The 22,488-nt window shown below is 36.2% G+C and overlaps 1 protein-coding gene across 2 annotated transcripts in view; it reads left to right on the forward strand.

Annotated features, from left to right (window-relative positions):
* The window catches only part of CNTNAP2 (contactin associated protein 2), a 2,096,032-nt gene that overhangs the window by 1,250,861 nt on the left and 822,683 nt on the right, over positions 1–22,488 (forward strand). The window lies entirely within an intron of this gene.

Below are 22,488 nucleotides of genomic sequence, written 5' to 3' on the forward strand. Positions count from 1 at the left end.
ATTCAGGATTGTTGCAAAAATTCAGTTCTTTGTGGCTGTAGCACTAAGAACTATTTCCTTGCTGGGTTCAGCCAAGGCTACTCTACTCCTAGAGGCTACCTGAGTCCCTTCTCATGTGGCTCTCTCCATCCTCAAGCCACCAATAGTAGGTTGACTTCTCATGCTTTGAATCTCTGTGACTTCCTCTTCTGCCACCAGCAGGAGACAGGTCTCTGCTTTTCAGAGGCCATATGATTACACCAACACCATTTGGATCATCCTAAAGTCAGTCGTGCCATAGAACATAATGTGATCGTGGGAGTGATATGATGCTCACAGGTTCTGGGAACTGGGGCAGGACATCCTTAGTTAGGGGCTTTTTAGAAACCTGCCTACTGTACAGGGTTGGGGGTGGAAGTGAGGAGGATGTCCTGGACATTGTTGGAAGCTATGTTCTCAAAATAGTGACAACAGGGAAAAACATAGGTATATGCAAAATCAATTAGAAATAGAATTGATGTGATGGGCTGACAGGTTGGCTATTGAGGAATCAAATCTACAAAGGAGCGAAGAATGTTTGTGATTTCAAGCCTGAATCCCTAAAAACAGCTTACAGACAAAAACAAGAAAAATGCCAAGCCCCTTGGGATAAGGGAAGAAGAGTCTCCTTCATTCCAAGAGCCAGATTGTATTTTCTCATTTTCTATCAAACTCTCTGGATGGTCATACCTCAATCTTTTCATTCTTAAACAAATATTTTTCTTAATCTAAAGCCTTATTATCTATGCCTTTAATCTGAGACGTGCTCTAAGAAACTACATTATTGCATTTGTTTCCTCCAAGTCTTGAAGTACAGGCTGTCTCATCTGTAACTTTTACTCAGATGATACTATATAGTCCACTTCTGAAAGAAGATGTAGAGATCAGCTCCGCTGTCCTGCCAGGATAATCATCACAGGCAACTGACCAAGTGCAAGACAAAAGACAGATTTGGTTGTAGGTTGCCAAAAAAGATCACCTTGCAGATCTGCATAGTTGATGCTTCACACTGGATGAGAGAATAACCCGCAGACATCCTGAGGGGACAAGGAATGCATGAGACTATTCCTGAGGCACGCTTCTATATCTTACATTCACATTTCTCTTTGAAAGAAATATGCTCATTACAAATGGACTGCAAATGTCTATTGCATTTTGCACCTTGCTAAGACTTCCTCTTGCAGATAATGTAGATAGCCAGAGAAGACAGATCCACATTTGACATGTTACCAATTTAATAGGCATATGAGTATTTCACATATTAATTTGTCTTACCTGTGCATTAGGATTCCCTGCTCTGTTAAAACCAAAGAAAAACTCCTTTTAAATAAATATCTGGTTCATTAGCTCCTTGTAGCATTGCAAAATATTAGTATTTTCCTGATTTAGCATATTGTTCATATTTAGCACATACGAGTAAAAAGATGCCCAGAGTCCTTTGCTATTTAACAGTATATAATCATGGCTTAGTATATATAAAATCATACATGTGACAGTAGAAGAAATGAGCATAACAATAAATTCCAGTAAAATAAGTTATCCAATATAGCAGAAACAGTGCCAAATGTGTAGACATATAGACAGCTAAACCTTAAATTTTAAAAAGCATTTTAACCTTATTTTTATTACTTATAAATTTTTGTAAATATAAACTTTCAGGTGGCATCCTAGATTGAGTTATTTCATGAAATCCTGTCCTTACTGCTTCATTATCATTTGTGTGCAAATCTATATGTAAATGACCTAAAACGGGTCCCAAACTGTACAGCGGCCTGTTCGGAACCGGGACCCACAGCAGGAGGTGAGCGGTGGTCCATGCTCCCCATCACTCCCTATTGCCCGCATTACCTCCTGAACCGTCCCCACCCCCTGCTCCCATCCGTCTGTGGAAAAATTGTCTTCCACAAAACCAGTCCCTGGTGCCAAAAAGTTTGGGGACCGCTGACATAAAATATAAAGATATCTACTCTGTCATTATAACGCTTTGTATTTATCATCATAGAATCATTTAAGAGAAGAAAAAGGAAACAACATTGTTGTGAATTGTTTGTTGTATATTTGTTCAGTATTTCTAGTAAGGCTTGATTATCTGATATTAAGCAATGAGGAGGTTACAAATAAATATAATTGGTTTGTTTTTACTTAGGATTGGTTCATGCTTATGCAGCATTCAGCCCTAAAGTAAGAATGCCCTAATTTGTAAGGTAGAGAGAAGCAACTAGAGAGTTTTAGCATGTTTACAACGCAGCATCTCAGTAGGTAGGCATTTGTTTCTGCTTAAGAGCCTAGGCATCAAGAGTTTGCAATTTAACTTGAGTATGGATTTGGGAGGAAATTAGACATAAAAATCAGCCCTGAGAATGACCCATTGATTTTACTTATAAAACCAAAAATGGATCAATTGACAATATATTATGTGGGTTTTCAAAACATTAGAATTCTTGTGGTAGACAGAATACTGTAATGGCTCCCACAATGATATCCTGATAAACCTGCGAATAAGTCACCTTACATGACAAAGGGACTTTGCAGGTGTGAATAAATTAAGGATTTTGAGATGGAGGGATTATTCTGTATTACCTGAGTGGGCCCAGTGTAATCACATGTCCTTCTCAGAGGGAGCCAGTGGAATTAGAGCTGGGGAGAAGATAAAAGGAACTATGAGGACAGAAGCAGAAATCAGAGCGGAGAGAAGGTCCTGTGCTGCTGGCTTTGAAGATGGAGGAAGTGAGCTGAGGAACATGGGCTGCCTCAGAGGCTAGAAAGGCAAGGAAACGAATTCTCCCCCAGAAGCTGCAAAAGGAGTGCAGCTCCCTGGACACATTTCAGACTTCTGACCTCCAGAACTGTGAAATAATAAATGTGTGTTTCTTTAATCCAGTGTGTTTGTGGTAATTTGTTACAGCAGCAATAGGAAACTAATATGCTGCCCTAGAAAATCCCTTGTGCCCAGTACCCTGGTGTGTGGTGAAAAAGATAGGTCTGTAATGATGCTCCACACGGGGGGCCAGGACTCAATTGTATGTGCCCAGCAAAAATGCATGTGCAGACTTACTTTATGCCACCAAAGTCCACTTTGCCTCTAAAGCAGGAGGATCCTTGTGAGTAAATTATCCCTGCCACTTCATCTATTCAAATGTGAGTAGGCATCTACCCATACACCATGTGGGGTCCATGAAAGGCAGCTCTTCACTGAGGCTGGGCAGAACTGCCACCTTCCCACCCCAACTCCTACCCACTCTGTGACTGCATAAGTTGAATACATGCAGAAAAGCTACTTTACTCTTGTTGTTTTGTTTTGCTTTACAATTTGGTTTAAATTTTTCCTTAAACCAACTTTAATTTTGAAGTTAATCTTTTGAAATTGGGCTTTGAATGCACCTAGATCAGATTTTCCGCATCAGAGAAGAACCAGTGCCCTCATTATTTTCATAAATGTTCTTTGTTTTTGTTTTTGCAGTTTCATTCCCTGTGTGAGTTACACCTAAGAGGAAATGGGTTATTTGGGAGGCTTTCATCAGCATTAACCATAAAATCCTACCTGGTCTGAGTCAGGGCAGCTGGTTACATATAGGGCTGTGAAGTTGAATTTTGACCTCGGTGTTCTGTATCTGGTTAGGACATTCAAGCAGAAATTTTGATTTTTTGTACTTGGTCAATTGCTTGGCTAATTACATTGAATTATTACTTCGGAGCAGAATTTTTGCTGTTTTCCATGGGGGGATCTGGAGGGATTTCTATTACCGTGGTATGTCTTGAGCTAACTAACCTCTGTCATGATAAACCAAAAATGAATTCCTAGACGTACATAGAAGGGAAATGCTAAAGACTTTCACTTGCTTTTTAATATGTACACATACAATGGAAACTTGTCACTCCACTTGTAAAGGAAATACTTGTGAGATCTGCTTTGCAGCAGTGACAAAAACAATCAACACAAAAAAAATTTTTTTTTGAAATAAAATACTTGGTGGCAAACTCAAGTTTAGGCTTGAATAATTAAGTTTAGGGATATACTTTTGCGACCTGAGGCATAAACCTCTAAAAACCCATAGTTTATTAATAATCTGAAACATTGAGAAAGACTCAACGGTTTTGACATAAATGATAATGCCATAGTAACTTGAGAGTAAAAGCAGGATCAAGAAACTCTAACCAGAAGCAAATTATAGCCTATCAATTTTTCTAAAGGGCAATCAGACCACTTTTAAGTGAGATAATAAGTCCGCAGAAATGAGCTGTTTGTAATTAAAATTAAGCATGCCAGATCATTTAATGACCATTTATAAAATCAAGTGCCTGTTAATTAAACAGTTAGATTTTCATTGTTATTACTTTCTTTAAAATTATTTCATTTGAGATGATTTATTTTGTTGAAAGTGGTTCAGCTTTGGGGTATTCTGAAATTTTATTATTGTGGATTTGAAAAAAATTGTAAACGTCTCCGTAATTTCCACCTCTCTTCACCCTATACTCTTAAATGTTGAGTGAGGGTTCTTCCTGGCTCCAAATCTGAGTTGAACAGTGAATGACTTGTGTTTTGACTTACTATTTTTTTTTTCTGTTTCTAGTGAACTGAAGATTAGCAAAATAATGAGTTCATAGTAACAACTTTATAATGTTGTTATAAATAACTTTATGGTATCTATCATAGAACAGTGATTATAGCCCTGCTATCACATCCTTTGTGCAATCTTGATTTCTTAACTTAAAACTAGAAATAGAGGTTGAGTGCCTAGTTAGGAAGTGGCAGTGTCTAGGTGAATGCAGAGTCAGCTTCTAGGAAAGAGAACAATGTGACATCTGTCTAACATTTAATGTCATTATTAGTCACATATAAAAATAATGAAATTACCTCCTTACCCCTCCCAGTTTTGCTCTTAAATTTCCAGCAATGATAGATTCCTGACATGCGCGATTCACCAGGCTGTTACAAGCCTTCCTACCCATCTCTGTCCGTGCTGTTCTCACATCCAGGAGTGAGTTCTTAGATTCTTAACTCTCCTTCATCCTGAAAACAGCTCAAGCCCCATTTCCAAAGAGCTGGCATGATGATGAGCAACCGCACCCCCACCATAGCATCATCTGCACAGCCACCCTACATCCTCCCAGAGTATCCTGTCGGTGTCTCTGCAGTGCTGCGTACGACAGTGTTGATTTTACCGCATTCCCTTAGAATCCCCAGTGCTTCGTGCACTGCATGGAACATAAAAGGCGCTCAACAAGTGTTCTTTCCATTTATAAATAAGACGTAAACTATCGCCTACTTCTCATTAGTTTATTCTTCAGTGAACCTGCAAGACATCTTCTCTGGAAACTATTTCATTTTCCAACCCCTAATAATGTTAGTCAGTTTACTTACACTGCCAGCTTCATTCTTAGGTAAAATGTAAATTCTCAAATAGAACCCTAAAGATAACAATATATTCAATTCCGTACAAAGACAAATAGGACAATCTTTAGCGGTTTATTTTGGAACAAAATCAAATTAATGAGATAGTCGTTCTACAGCATGCTACCCAGGACTTCTATAGACAAATGAAAGTTCTTAAATGAGAAGAAATTTGAAATGATTTATTTCTGTACTCTTGCTTAGCCAAGTATTAACATAAATGGTGATAATAGTGGGTAATAAACTGGAAACTGTCTCCTAGTAAACATATCAAGGGGAGAAGTAACAGTAGTGAACATGTTTGTTTTTAAAGTGCTAAGTATATTAAAAAATGTTTTGAGAAGATTTTATTTGAATTGACACCTTGTTAAACAGGTTATGTTCACTCTTTACTAAAATACGATATGAGACTATGATGAAAGAACCAGTGTGCAAAGCACCTCCCACTATTTATTGACATTTATGATATCAGATGTGCCCTGGGATCCTCTATCTTTTTTAACAGAAAAGAAACAAGTGTGAACACTAGAAGACAAGGATTGAGGATATTAATCTGAGAATTTTATTTCTGGCAGTAACAAGCTGTGAGACCTTTGGAAAGCTGTTTAGAATGTTATGTTTGCCCAGAATTATGTGTATCTCTGAAGGAAGTGTTAAGAACAGATTTCTTTTTTTAACTTTTTACAATCTGAAAGTTCTTTGATTCTTTTTGTGCTGGAACATCTATAATAGATGAGAAGTTTCTTACACGTTTTGCTTTGATTAAGTAATTCATCAACATGCATTTATTGAAGGCCTACTGTGTCTCAGGGGCTGACACAGGTCTTATGTGTCAAATACCAGCCTAAAGATATTTAGAATCTAGTTGAGGTCCAGTAAAATAATCATGGGATAAAACAAAACCCTATGTCATGGGACTTTTAATCAAGTATCCTCTGGCTTCCTAAATGATAATTGCCTTCTTCCCCTCAAATATTTTCCAAATCCCCATCTCCATTAGCGAAGTCTCTTTTCTGTACTCCTTAGAGAGTCAAAATCTACATACAGCCTTTTTGCAAACTATATCTGTCACAAACTGCTTCCGACAGAGAGATTTCTGACCAGCTCAATTTACAACAAACACTGCCTTTCAAAGAGACTGGCATGTTTTTTAGAAAAAGTAATAATAATAAGTTAAACAGTGAGGGTAATAACAAAACCACAGCAGTTGTTGAAATCATTTACCACACTATTTGTTTTGAATCAGCTATAAAAATAATGTCAGAAATATTCATCTCATTTCTTCCTTGTACAGATACTAAAAATCTGCATAAATATAGTATATCTACTTGGATCCAGTTTTAAAAAAGAAAGAAAAAAAAAAGAATTGATAGAGCCAGACATTGGAGAGACTGTATCCAGGCATTCCAGTTGTTTAAAGACAATAAATATGTACTCTGTTTCTTTGATTGTTTGTTACTCCCCCAAAAAAGGGGAAGTAAGAATTATTTGTTAATTATGTGCTTCCCAAAGATCTCTAGTTTGCAACTATGATTCTCTATTGTAACTTAAGACATTATGTAGCATTTAAAAAGCACTAGATAAACATCTGTGCCCAAGACCTGACTATGCCACAAATATGCTTTGTCACCTTGGGTCTACTTAATTTCACTGAATTTCCAGTTTTTAGTTCCTTCATCTATAAAATAAAGGGATTAAACAAGGAATTCTATAATTCTTTATAGATCTAAACGTTTACCACTCTATTTCAATGGTTTGAAATTTCTTATAACCCAGAAATATACAGATGATAATTTTAGAATAAAAAAAAAAAATCCCAAAAAACAGCAACACACACACGTATTATGATAATTTCATGGAATCATAAATTTAGTAGTTTATTAACTTCATGTTTGAAACAAAAATTAAAATATCTTTAAGATTAAGAGTGGAAGTGGAAATAACATTATATATCTGAGACTGCATAAACAATCTGCATGGTAAAGAGGCTTAATTATAATAATTCTCTCCTAATATGTATTTCATTTGAGGTTTTCTGCCATCTACAGCTCTTTTCAATATTACTGGTGACAGTAGTCCCTCCTAGAGATTGTATATACATGAATAGTTTATTCTTGTAGGAGATCTGAGTTCATTTCTAGACTGCTGACTTTTTAAAAAATTTAGAACGTGTCTACATGGTACACAAATTGCTCAACTCAAGCGTAGAGCAATGGATTTATTACCAGTGTTTGAGCAGACTCTCATCCTTTTTGCTTTGCTGTTTCATTAAAAAATTTATCAGATCCTCTGGCTTGACAGGGTCAGTTTTGGTTTTCAAAGTCTTAGGCCAAATGTCTACCTGTCTTAGGAAAGCCGTGAGCCTTATGTGTTCCAAAGTCATGGGTGTCTTCATTTAACAAATTATGTAATAATGGAATCTCTTCCTTAATTCAGTTCTTCACTGGTTACTGTTTTTATTATTTTGGAGGAGAGGAGGTGCAAACTTTATTGACTCTCCTGGCTACAAGTTCAACATTGAATAGACATCTTAAACAAGTTAACCATATCTAGCTTGTTTGTGTGTATATGTGTTTGTGTATGTGTGTGTAGCTTAAGTGAAAACATTGCCATATTGATATCTAGAAAACAAGAATCTATTAGTTATACATTTCTGCCTTGGGAGAATTTTCTTTAATTGAATGCATTCTGTATAGACCATTAGAAGCCATTTGTGTCTCCCTATTCTTTAGACTATTGATTCAACATGTATGCTACTTTTTAAACCCGATCACACCAAAACAGGACATTTTAAATGTTCTTTGTTAGCGAATGTTTGGAGATAAGAATGCAATTATGCCTATCTAAGGGGATGTTTTCAGTTTGATTTCTGGGTTGTTAGAAGTGGTGAACCCATTAAAAAAAGACATTGTCCTTCAAATAGTATTATTTTTTGTGTAAATTTTTCTTATTTGTTAAACTTACATCAGTTTTTTAAAAATAATGATAACTACTTGTATTCCTTTGGAAACTTAAACTGTAAAATAATTTAACTATTGTTTTCATGGTAACTTTATTAATAATACCACTTTGTTAAAAATATTTAATCATCCTAATCTAATAACAATACAATTTTATAGTATCCTTTCAAGTTACTCATGCTGTTACTTTCTTTAATAAAAGAAACCTGTAAATTTATGTGCCTTCATTTTTGTATTAACTATTATTTTATCATTCTTTTGGTATTTTTTTGTAAATTGATTAACTTGTAAGTATACTATCTTTGCTTGACTATTGGGTTTCTCCAAGTTCGGACTTGCTATTCTAACAGTTATAGCAATACATAAAGTCTTCACTAATTTTCAGATTAAAGGGCTTACGTTAGATGTGTTATTTTTTCATCTATAAATGAAATAGCATTCTGGTAGATGTGGAAATTATGTAAAGTCTTTGGTCAGACAATTTAACTTATTGTTTAATGGTATAATGTTTATATGATGGATTTGAGAGAAATGGAACAGATAATCCAAAACTTGCTTAAAATGCAGCAGCCTGAGACATTCCCTGTTTCTATGCATTCGTATACTAGCAAAATGGTTCTGAAAGCCATTTCTAGTCAAACTGATTGATATTCATTTATTCAAAATCCATTCAATGATTATTTACTGAGCACCTACTCAATACCAGACAGAATTCTAGACAATGGATAAAGAGTGGTAAACAAACAGGCATAGTCCCTACCACCATGGAAGATATCATTCAATGGAGAATCCTCACAACACACAAAAAACCAATAGGTATATAATTAGAAACTGTGATAGATGAAAAAGAAAGCAAAAAAAAAAAAAATGGTGGTGAAGATGAGGGTGGTGACCACTTCCGACTGGAAAGTCAGAAGAGACCACTTTGAAAAATTACATTTAAGGTGAGAACTAAAGGAAACAAGAAATTTTTTGTGTGTAAAATTGATGAAAAGCTGCATTAGAAAAAAGGCAGTGTGTGTGTAGAGGCACTAAGGAAAGAGCCCATTGGAGAAACAGAAGGGCAGATGTCACTAGAACATGGGAGAGGAAGGAGAGCATGAGATGAGGTGGCAGCAGAGAAGCAGGAGAGCAGATTGTGCAGAAGCTCACGTTTTTCAAAAGTGAAGTGAGACTCCATCAAAGGGTTTTAAGCAGTAGGGTGACATGATGTTAAAGATCACTTTGGCATTTTGTTGATGGTGAATTCAAGCAAGGCAAGAATGGAGAAGGGTAGAGGAGTAAGGAAACAAGTAGTTCAGGTAAAAAGGTGATGGTGGCTTGAATTGGGGTGGTAGAGACACAGAAAAGTGGACAGATTTGAGGCGAGTTTCCGAAGTTTAATTCATGAAGCTTTGTTAATGATTGATGAAGAAGTGGTAGAAAGAAGAACACCTTCCAGTTTTCTGATGTGAGTGACAGGATAGAAGGTGTGCCATTTACTGCGATGAGATTGAACAGTGGGGGTAAGAAAGTTAGGAGTAAAATCAAAATATATATCTGGTCACACTAACATTGTGATACCTCTGATACACCCAAGTGGGTATGTCAAGGAGCCAGTTAGATACGCTGATCTGAACTCTCAACTCGAGATTCAAGCTTGGAGGCATTCTAGACAGAACCAAGTGATGAGCCTTGCAAAGAACCCCAACATCTAAGAGTCAGGGCAGTTTAGGTGGGGCCACGAAGTGGGGCTCAGCTCAGACCAATATTGTGAGTTCAAGTACATCCATAGGCTGGGAACTTGGGATTGTGCATACCTTGACAAAAGGAGTTCTGTGGACAGATGAGAGTGGATTTTATATTGGAGCTGATTGAAGTGGAAAGAACTTGCTTAAAAAAATATTGAAGTTTGGCTGTTAAAGGGATCAGATAAATGGATAAAAAGAAATCAGATGAATAAATAAATCCAGTCAGGGACTGCAGGGGGATATGGAGTCAAAAGGAGAGTTTTGTAGATTTGTTTTAGGTGAAATGAATGGCTGTGTATTGAGGGGAATGATTCAGGAGAGGAAAAAGTTGATAATTCTGGAGAAAATAGTGACTCAGTGCGTTATGTCCTTGAAAAAGCCCGAGGAGACAGGATGCGGAGCACATGTATACAGATGTGGTCCTTTCACATGGTGGCAGAAACCTGGGAAGTTCTCCTGCTCTAGCTGTGTCATTATGTGGATGGTCCAAACCGGTTCCTTATTTTTTTCAATTTGAGGAATTTGTCTTAATAGAGAAAATAATAAGCACCTATGGTTTAACTTTTGTTTAGTAATACAAAAGGGCATATAGTGAAATATAAGCTTTCCCTTCATCTCAGGTCCTACTCAAGGAAACCACTGCTATAGAATCTAAAGTATTTATTTTGGAAATATTCTGTTCACATACAAGAATATTTATGTCTTCTTTAGGTGTATGTGTGTATGCACATATATATTTTTTTCTCCATTTTTACTTGTATCAGAGTGCCAAGAAGAAAGAGCTGACCACTGTAAGATAACTTGAAGAAAACTTATTTACAAATGGTTAATTACAAGGCACGTAGGGGACTGCACGGGATCATGTAGGAACAGCCCAGCACTAGCAGCAGCAGAGCTGGCCCCACTCTTCAGCTCAAAGGGGTGAGGGGAGAGCGAGGTTAGAGAACACAGACGTCTGTAGTGTAACACAGGGCAGACTTGAGAGGAGATGCGACCTTCAGTCAAAGGACACGGCCACACTGACGCAACGTCACAAGGAGAGAGCCAGGAAAATGAATACTCTGACCTAACGCTTCACTCTTCCTCCAAACTCCTGCCATGGACTCCCATTGGTTAAACCCAGTGTGAAGTCAGAGGGTTAGGATTTCTCGATGTATCTGCTTCGTGGAGCTGAGAGCAGGGTGCAGAAAGATTGAGAGTGATTCTTGGAGTGACAAACAGGCCCTCCACCCCCCCACCAAGCTGCATTGAGACATAACTGGTATTTAACACTGTGTGAGTTTAGGTGTACATCATGTTGACTTGATATACGTATATACTGTGAAATAATTACTACAGTGAAGTAAATTAACACATCCCTCACCTCACATGCTTTTTTTTTTTTTTTTTTTTTGGTGTGGAGAGAACTTGTAAGATCTACACTCTTAGCATCTTTCAAGTATACAGTAGAGTATTGTTAACTATAGTCACCATATTGTACATTAGACCCCCAGAACTTAGTCATCTCATAACTGGAAATTTGTACCCTTTGACCACATTCACCTGTTAACTGCAACCCCCAACCCCTGCCCCTGGCAACCACCAATCTGCTCTCTAGGTCTGTGAGTTCAGTGTTTTTAGATTCCACATCTACATGAAACCATGCACTATTTGTCTTTCTCTGACTTACTGCAAATGGAAGATTTCTGACCTTCATACATCATCATAATCACTTCACTCTTCACATGACAACTACAGCAATCAGCATTTAAAACAAAGGAGGCATATTATAAACACTGGTCTATACGTCTTGCTTTCTCACGCCCACACTATAGCTTAGAGATTGCATCTTGTCAGTACACATAGATCTGCCTTGTCCTTTTAACAGCTTCCAGGGGTTTCATTATATTATTGCCTTAATTTATTAGTGAGTTCCTAACCCACGAATACCTTTTTTTCCAGTTTTTAGCTGATATAAATAATGCTGCAGTAGACATTTTAAATATGACTATGTGAAAGTGTACTAGTATACCTGTGGGATAAATTCTTAGAAATAAATTAGCTGGGTCAAAATTTGAAATTAATAGACTTTGCCAAGTAACCCTGCAAGCAGTTTACACTCTGATCAGGAGAACTTAAAAAGGCCTTTTCTTAAGTATCAGAGAGATATCAATGAATCTCACTGAAATTTAATTTATACTTCTTTGATTTTGAATGACATTGAACACTTTTCTATATGTTTAAAAGTCATGTGTATTTTTTGTGTGTGTGTGAACAGCCCCATTCATGCATGCCTTTTGCTCATGTTTTACCTGAATTATTTCCTATTGATTCATAAGGATTCTTTATATCATAAAGAAATTGGCTCTTTGTCTGACATATTAAAAAGTTTTCCCAGTGTGTTACTAGTCTTTGAACTTGGTTATGTTTGACCATGCAAGATATCTTTTAAAATTTTTATGTAGTTAAATCTATTAATCTTCACTTTATAGTTTCTGGGTTTTGTGTCTTCATTAGAAATACCTCTTATACTTACCGATTACAAAATGAACTCTTTCATACTTTATTATTTTTTAATTGCCTTTTCATGTTTAAAAGCTTCATCTGTGTGGAATTTATTCTGGTGTCAAGAAGTAGGGGACTTTATTCTTTCTCAAATGAGTAGCTGGTTGTCTTAACCATTTATTAAGTAATCCATTTTGCCCACTGATTTAGCATGCCACTGTTAATATATTTAATTTATATATGCCATTGTATTTACTTCTGGATTCTCATTTTTATTCTATTGGTCTGTCTTTCTCTTAATGCACCAATATTAATTTCTACTTATTATAGACCTATTAAGTGTTTTATTATTCACTAGGAATCATCTTACCCTGTTACGCACCAATTTCAGAGTGTTCCTGTCTCTTGTGTATATTTTCCACATAAGTTTTAGAATTTTAGTGACTTTTATAATTTCTCATTAGAAATCTTTATGCTAACATTCTCCCAACAAGATTTAGGCACCTTGAATATCTTCCTCTCTTCCGCTTTCTCTCTTGCATCTTCCTCCCTCTTACCTACATTTCCCTGCATAGCCGCTTTCTCTCCTAGGTTATGCCTAGCCCTAAACTTTTCTCAGTCTGCCTCTGCAATTAGTGAACGAAGACCTAACACTGAAAGAAACAATCCATGGGTAAGAATTTATGGATAAGAAACATGTAATTCAAACTTGATACTTAAAACATGTAGCTCAGTGTATGAGTTCCTACTCTGCAGAGAATTTACTTTTCTGACACAGTGTTTCTTATATCTCCTTTTTGTTGTCCTTGTCAGTATCTTTTCCCTCACTAAAGGAGGTGAAACTGAGATAAAACTTAATGACATTTTTTGGAGGAGTACAGTTTACAACTGTTCTAAATTTAGCTCATTTGGGAAACTTTTATTTTTTAAATTATGAGTTTAAATTTAAAAATTACTGTCTTAAAAGTTTTGATAGAGTTTGAAATTTACCTACCTTTAGTTACATAAGAAAAGTTATTGCCTCAAACTGAAAATGTCACTGTCACTGTTTCTTAAACGCAGAATATCAGGCATTTTAAACTGATTTACTTCCAAGTAATCAGCTAATAGTATAGTCTCTTTAATCCTTTTGTTTCTTCACAGTCTCATTCTACTTCAGAATTTTGCGATATTTTACTTGGGGCATTAAAACAGCTGTTTAGTTGATCTTTTTGCCTTTAGTTTTTCCTCTCCCGTCTATCCTGCATATTCTTACTAGTTTAATGTCTTAAAATGTCTACTTACCAAGTAAGTTTATTTTTTAAGAGTCTCCAGTGTCTCTCATTGCTAGAAAAAAAATGTTCTAAATCCCAGAGTTAGTGAAAGTCATCCTATTAGGGGTCAAAATCATACCATTCCACCATGCATTTCTCTGATGGTCTGGCTTTATTTTCCTGTGGATAAAGTTCGGAATCTCTTGCGGAGTGGATGGACTGCACCTCCTCACACAATATCCTGTAAATATTGGTTCTTGCAATTAAACGCCTTGATAAGAAAGCTTAATTAAACAGCACAGATTATTATACATAATAAGCACTCAGTAAATACACATTGAATGAATAAACAAGGTTATATTCTCCAGGAAAATCCCTAACTTAATAAACAGCACACTCTATGACCTGAACTCAACCTAGGTTCATAAATTTACTATCTGTTGGTTTGGCTGTTTTCAGTTGCAGGTAGTATAAGACAACACATAATGACTTAAACAACAGTAACCATCAAAAGAAGAATAGATGTAGGGCAACCTCAGGGTAGATTAACTGAAGGTGTGTATTAGGATGTATTTGCTATTGCAACAAAGACCAAAATAACATAAATCTGTTTCTTTTTCATAAAAACATTTGGGTAGGTGGCCCAGGGCTGGTATGTTATCTGGAACCCAGTCTCCTAATAATTTTCCTGTGCCATCCTCTTGTGTTCTGAGATGTCTGTTCAAGGTCTCACCATTATAGGTTCTTCACAGGAAGGAGATGAAGAGGACAAAAAAAGTACCTGCCCCCTAAATTAAAAAGTGTGGAAAATGGTATCTTTAGTTCTTTGTCACGACATAAATTCTATTGCTTTAGATGAAGCAGATCATAGACTTGGGGGAACAACATACAACAGGTTAAATGACTTCATTGAGAAAACTGGTTCTTTACTTTTTGTCCCCTGGAGACCGGGATAGTCTCTCTTCCAAAAGCACACAGCCACATGAAAGAGAGAAGATACCTGAAAATATCAGGGTTATGATAGGAAGGAAGAAAGGGGGAAAGGCTGTTGGTCAGACATCCAAAACTTTCTGCTATAATCCTCACTCCTGAATGCACACTTTCTTCTCTAGCCAAATTTGACAGTCCATTATTTCATAATCACATTTTACACTAACTCATACTGGTACAGGCCCTTCTTTCTCCCCATGTGGAAAGGTGCTCCTCCACCTTCCAGGCTAAGCTAAGTCTATATTTCTTTTCAAAGATGAACTTTTCCATAAAACCTCAGTATACTCATACAACAGTGGTGTATTACCTTAATCCTGTACCAATGTTTGTTTGTTTTTTTATTATTAATTAATTTATTTTATTTTATTTTATTTTTGGCTGTGTTGGGTCTTCGTTTCCGTGCGAGGGCTTTCTCTAGTTGTGGCAAGTGGGGGCCACTCTTCATTGCGGTGCGCGGGCCCTTCACTATCGCGGCCTCTCTTGTTGCGGAGCACAGGCTCCAGACGCGCAGGCTCAGTAGTTGTGGCTCACGGGCCTAGTTGCTCCACGGCATGTGGGATCTTCCCAGACCAGGGCTTGAACCCGTTTCCCCTGCATTGGCAGGCAGATTCCCAACCACTGCGCCACCAGGGAAGCCCTGTAGCAATGTTTTTAATATTAAGCATAGAGAGACCTAACTTGCTAATTACGTGTTAAAAAATGAGTACAATTTCTTAAGGACAAAACATGCTTTATTCTTTGTTTCTCCATAGTTTGTTTTACAGTAACTGGAGCAGGTTCTGATTATAAAGAGCTTACTGTTATTTATTTAGATTAAATACAGTTGAAAAAGGTAAAAGAACTAATGATCTTGCACCTCTCTCTCCTCCTATGAGCCTATGATCTCTTAAAAGATGTTATATTCATAAAATTTGGAGGAATATGTTGTAAAATTATAACAAAGTAAATTCACATTTATTATAATAGAAATTATTTTTAAGATGTTTATATTGTAAGGCTAAAATTAATGATTTATATGATTAGTGTAAAAATGTACAATTGTTAGATAGATATGGACCAAAGATACTTGATGATTTTTAATGGAAATTTTGGGCATAATATAGGAGGTATCGTAAATATATCTGCATTTAAATATTTCCATAAATAAATGCTTGTTGAAGGAGCACCATCAATATAACATTAGTTTTTCTTTTTTTTAATTTAATTTAATTTTTTTTTATACAGCAGGTTCTTATTAGTCATCAGTTTTATACACATCAGTGTATACATGCCAATCCCAATCTCCCAATTCATCCCACCACCACCACCCCACCTCTCGCTTTCCCCTCTTGATGTCCATACATTTGTTCTCTACATCTGTGTCTCTATTTCTGCCCTGCAAACTGGTTCATCTCTACCATTTTTCTAGATTCCACATATATGCGTTAATATACGATATTTGTTTTTCTCTTTCTGACTTACTTCACTCTGTATGACAGTCTCTAGGTCCATCCATGTCTCTACAAATGACCCAATTTCGTTCCTTTTTATGGCTGAGTAATATTCCATTGTATATATGTACCACATCTTCTTTATCCATTCGTCTGTCGATGGACATTTAAGTTGCTTCCATGACCTGGCTATTGTAAATAGTGCTGCAATGAACATTGGGGTGTATGTGTCTTCTTGCATGATGGTTTTCTCTGGGTATATGCCCAATAGTGGGATTGCTGGGTCATATGGCAAATCTACTTTTAGTTTTTTAAGGAACGTCCATACTGTTCTCCATAGTGGCTGTATCAATTTACATTCCCACCAATAGTGCAAGAGGATTCCCTTTTCTCCACACCTTCTCCAACATTTGTTGTTTGTAGATTTTCTGATGATGCCCATTCTAACTGGAGTGAGGTGATACCTAAACATTAGTTTTTCTGGTTATACAACTATGAAACTAACTTATGTAGTGATGAAATTCTGAATTAGTTGCTAAATTATGATTACTTCTCTATATAATTTCAGTTTGAACAGAAGAAATATAAGGCAGTAATGTATACTCCATAGAGAGTATGCCTTCAAATAAAATCTAATTAGGGTGAGAATAAAAGTACTAAAATATTGTTGAGATTGATATTGAAGGTAATGCAGAAGAAAACTCTGCCTTGATAGTGGAAATAGCTCTGAAAGCCAGGAGTATGAAAAATAGCATTTAAGAAACCAAACTTTCTAATTGAATTTCTTGTCTTGATAAGCAAAAATAAAATTGGGAGCCTAGATGAAGGGGAAAAATCATAAATTCAGGAGCTCGTTTATGCTGAGATGGTAATTTATAAATTCCAATCGTTCACAAAGTATCCTACAAGTAACCTGCAGTTTTCCTTTCTAAAGTTTAGAACAAGGCGAATGTAATGTCTAGGTATAAAATTTGTACTAATTTAAAAGCAAATTAAGTATCCTAGTATTGGCCTCTGTATAAGAACTAAGAAGGTGGGAAACCTCAGCTGACTCAGATTGAGAACAGGGAACTTCATTTTAAGGTGAAATGAAACTGCCTTTATAGTCAGTGATCACTTTTCTATGAATTACATGAGGTCTACAGTCAGATTCTGAAATGATTAAACCTACTAAATGAGATTAGTAGATTATTATGTTGTCACTCTGAATCCATCATATTAAAAATTGGTAGGAGAGCCTATGAAAAAAGTACAGTCTCAGGAGAAGTGGCAGCATAGATCAAATTTTCCCTTTCCACGTGCTGTCTCCCCTCTGTGCCCTCCATTCTTGGGCTGTTTCTTCTCTTGCTGTGCTCATTTTTTGAGATCCTACTGCAGTGAACTGGAAATCCCTAGAGACTTGTAATTAAAACCACGGTTCTCTGACCAGCTGCATGAGTATCACCAAGGAGCATCTCAGACTCCACCCCAGACCTAAGGAATCAGAATCTTCGTTTTAACAAGATTTTCAAGTGATTCCTCTGCACAGAAAATTTTGAGAAACACTGCTTTTGCATACCAGTATCTTGGGATCTTAGTAACAGCTAGCTTTTCTGATAAACACTCCACTGTTAATTGTGATTTGGTTTTGTGGGAGCCTATTTCTGAAGCCATGGTGCTGGCACTGTGGATTTTACAGAGTTCTCCAGAACCAAATGTAGTTGTAGGGGTAACACAAAGATTTGATTTGAATTTTATTTAAAACTATCTATTTTATGGGCCTAAATAGAAGACCTAACTAGACATTTCTCCAAAGAATACATACAGATGGCCAACAGGCACATGAAAAGATGCTTGATATCACTAATTATTATAGAAATGCAAATCAAAAGTACAATGAGGTACTACCTCACATCGGTCAGAATGGCCATCATTAAAAAGTCTACAAGTAACAAATGCTGGAGAGGGTGTGGAGAAAAGGGAACCCTCCTACACTGTTGGTTGGAATGTAAATTGGTGCAGCTACTATGGAGAACAGTATGGAGGTTTCTCAGAAAACTAAAAATAGAGTTACCATATGATCCTGCAATCTCACTTCTGGGTATATATCTGGACAAAGCTATAATTCAAAAAGATTCATGCACCCCTATGCTCATAGCAGCACTATTTACAATAGCCAAGGCATGGAAGTAACCTACGTGTCCACTGACAGATGACTGGATAAGAAAATGTGGTATATATATGTGTGTGTGTGTATGTATATATATATACACACATACATGCATATATACACATATATACACATATATACATACACAATGGAATACTACCAGTCATAAAAAAGAATGAAATAATGCCATTTGCAGCAACATGGATGGATCTAGAGAGTATCATACTAAGAGAAAGACAAATACCATATGATATCACTTACATGTGGAATCTAAAATATGACACAAATCAACATGTCTAAGAAACAAAAACAGACTCACAGACATAGAGAACAGACTTGTGGTTGCCAAGGGGGATGCGAGGTGGGGGAGGGATGGATTGGGAGTTTGGGGTTAGCAGATGCAAACTATTAAATATAGAATGGATAAACAACAAGGTCCTACTGTATAGCACAGGGAACTATATTCAATATCCTGTGATAAACCATAAAGAAAAAGAATGTAAAAAAGAATGTATATACAGTATATGTATAACTGAATCACTTTGCTGTACAGCAGAAATTAACACAACCTTGTAAATCAACTATACTTCAATAAAATAAATTTTAAAAAATAAATAAAACTATTTTAATTTTTAAATACTGTAGAGAAAAAGAAATACAGCACCTTCAAAGTGCTTTGAAGACTACCAGTGCATTCAGTTATGCTATCAGATTAACATTTTTTAGATTTGAAATAAAATTTCTTCCACCATCCCCGTTTAAGTAATTAGTATCTATAGACTAAAAAGTGAGCTGCTACAAACAAATGTGGTACAATTTTCAGTTTCTTATAGTTGTGAATACCAATTTTCTCAATGCTTTGCAATTAAAATCAAGTATAGAAATAAAAGAGATACTCTGGGTAAAATAAAACTGCACCTGTCATCCATAACCCTGGATAGAGTTGTTGCATCCATCCAAACAGCCACTCTGTTCATACTGATTTTATATTAAGTAATTGTTATATATTTGAATTTCCAAAATATAGCTTTTCAGTTCTAAAGCATTTTGAAAAGCATTGCCACACGGAAAGGATGATTCTAGCTGAAAGAGTCTCTAATGCCAGGGCTACCTCAGAACAGAGTAAATTGAATGCATCACTTCTTCCGGAGCCCTTTGATCACAACAAATTGACACCTGCCAACTTCTCCCCTGTATGTTCCTGATCCTGGTCAAGTAGTTCTCAAGTCGTGGCAGCAAAGTCATTTTGATTACTTTTTGGTGTGAATCAAACTTTCAAGCTAGCACATGCTATGAAACAAATTATACATTTCCTGTGACCTACTAAAATAATTAGTTCACTAGAGCAAGAGTCTGGATTTAAGACTAAAATCGTACATAGGAATAATCTATATTTCTCACAGTAAAAGATATTTTCTCTGAAATTACTTCAGTTCCTTGGTGTAACTTTCTAACGTTGTGTTGTGTTCATCCATTCCTTCAGTCTGTCAATAGGCATTTACTGAGTGGGCTATATGCCTTGTCATGCTAAGAATCAAAAGATCAAAATCCCTCACTGCAGAGTCTCAGTTTAGAAGAGACAGATGCTCAAACAAATAATTACTAAACAATGTGATGATGGTATATTGGACATATACAAATGGTTCCATAGGAGTACAAGAGAAGAAATAAATAATTAGGAAGGGGGAAGCTAGGTTAATTCAGATTTTGTTTTGCTTGGTAACTGGTTCTAACATTTTTTTTTTAATATAGTGATAAAATATTATGGTTTGAAATTACATTTGAATCAACTTGATTTAGAAATAAAACATTTCTCACCATTAGGAATTAAAATGCCAGTAATCAACATAGGGATAATGTCAATTTAAAAAGATAAATATTAAGAAACAAACATTTAAAATAAAATATTAACATTTTACTTAAATAAAAGATCACTTTTAAAGAAATGCTTAATACTGAATTTTATAAATATTCAGTTAACCTCACTTGACTGTTATATGCTTATGTGTGTGTTAAGTGCACACCAATATTTTTTATCATTTTGATGTGGATTTTCTCATTTGTGCATTATTTAGAGCACATTTAGATTCCAACCTGGTTTTCCCTAGAGACTCAGTACACTCTGTACTACTTCCCCTGAATTAATTGATATAATGAGCTGATGTAAATTACTTTCACTTTTAGGCTGAGTTACTGTTAACCAACAACAATTTAGAAGGTAAATATACCACACAAAGACATACGAGTACTGAAATCCCAAATTAAGTATCAAAGATGTTTTTTAGCTTTATGTAATTTTGGAGTGTCTGTATCATTGCTTCCTCGCATGGTCTGGAGAATCAGGACTCTTGGATATAAATGCCTTCTGCTAAGGCCTATGCCTGGGCACCTGTAGAGGGAAATGGCTCTGGCAATAGACCCGAACAACCCTGGGCCACCCACTCTCTGATCATGGTTCTAACTCTTCCTTCTTGCTTTCTTGCTTGTTCTGCTGGGAACAGTTTTCAATATTTTAATTATAAAAATGCAACTTCTCTTTTTAAGGCCCAAGAGAAATGCTCTAAGCTTGATTAAGCGCTTTGTTTATAGTCTACCCATAACTACTCTGGTCTCCGCATTTCTGTACGTTTCATATCACTCTGATGACGGATCAGATTCTGCCTGGTATTGTATCTCGCATGAATCTTATCCCCCACCCCCCCCTCCACATAGGTTATAGAGTCTTTGGAGAAGAAACATCTTTGTAGCCTTGATAACACCAAGTCCAAATTGATATGGAATAGAACTGCCTATTAATGTAGAGTGAATTTTCCATCCCACCTCCTGAAAATCCAACATTATGCTCTCTTATGTTGTATTTTCCCCCCTTATAATGTTCTTCCTCTCGTTTTCTTCTCTTACAATCCTGTTCTCCTAGGCTTAAGCTCTTGAAAGGCAGTGAATAGACTCTTATTCATCTTCTATTTCCCACAGTGCTCAATAATTGTTTGTTGCATGACTAAAGGTTTGCAAAGAGTTGTAGAGGAACAGCATTCCTATATAAGAAACAGAGTTCCATGCCAAACTGGGCTATGCCCTGCTATGGTAGTTTTAGGCATGGCTGATGGTAAGTCAAGAACAGGGGATGGAGAATATTATCTCTGAGTCCAGTCCTATTCTATTTTGCAGCAAGACGCTACCAGGGCTTTATGATTATTGGTGGTCAAAGTGTGGCTCTCCATCGAGCAACCTGTGACCCACTATTATGGGTTCTGCCTTTTTAATCTGGGTGGACTTTTCTACTTTAGAGAGTTTCCTATTCAAAGCTAGAACTCTTTTGTGAATGCTAATACATAAGAAGAAAATAACTTGTGCTGTTGAAACAGGAGTTTTCCAGAACAAATTCCAACTTCACTATTGCTAGGATACAGGCAGACTATAAAACAGTGCCCTGCAAGCAATGGTTCAGATATCCATAGCTCCTGTTTATTGGCCCTCTATTTCTTGCCTATTAATTATCTACTTTATGAACATTACCTCCTAATGTCAAAACTATTGGGTTGTCCAGAAAGTTCATTTCCATAAGATGTTAAGGAAAAACCAAATGAACTTTTTGGCCAACCCAATACTTATCAGATAGGTATGTATAATTACTCCATTTTTCAAATGAGAAAATTGAGGATCAGAAAGGTTAAATTACATCATCATAACTGGCTATTAAGTAAATAAAAAGACAAAGATTTGAACACAAAACCTGCATTTTTCCCCGATATTATACTTGCTGCCTCCTTATAAAGGTGGGTTTCATTAGCCAGTGGGGCATGGGAGGAGAGGTAAGGAAGACTTAGAAATATTTTCTTATGAGGCTAGTATAGTCTCATTGCTGTGGCATTATTTCAGAAACTCATATTGCTATAAAAAAAAAAAACTCAGCATTACCCCTTTCTGTCTTGGTACTATTGGCCTTGATAGAGGATAGTACAGGAAACAAGATGGCTAATGTTTTGTCTCTCACCAGGAGGAAATTTAGCTAGTGTCTTTGTTTTTTTTGCAAAAGGAAAATAAAATGAATCTGTGATGTGCAAATGAATCTCTCAACTGTT

This window comes from Eubalaena glacialis, chromosome 8 (genome assembly GCF_028564815.1).
Source record: "Eubalaena glacialis isolate mEubGla1 chromosome 8, mEubGla1.1.hap2.+ XY, whole genome shotgun sequence".
Classification (NCBI taxonomy): Eukaryota; Metazoa; Chordata; class Mammalia; order Artiodactyla; family Balaenidae; genus Eubalaena; species Eubalaena glacialis.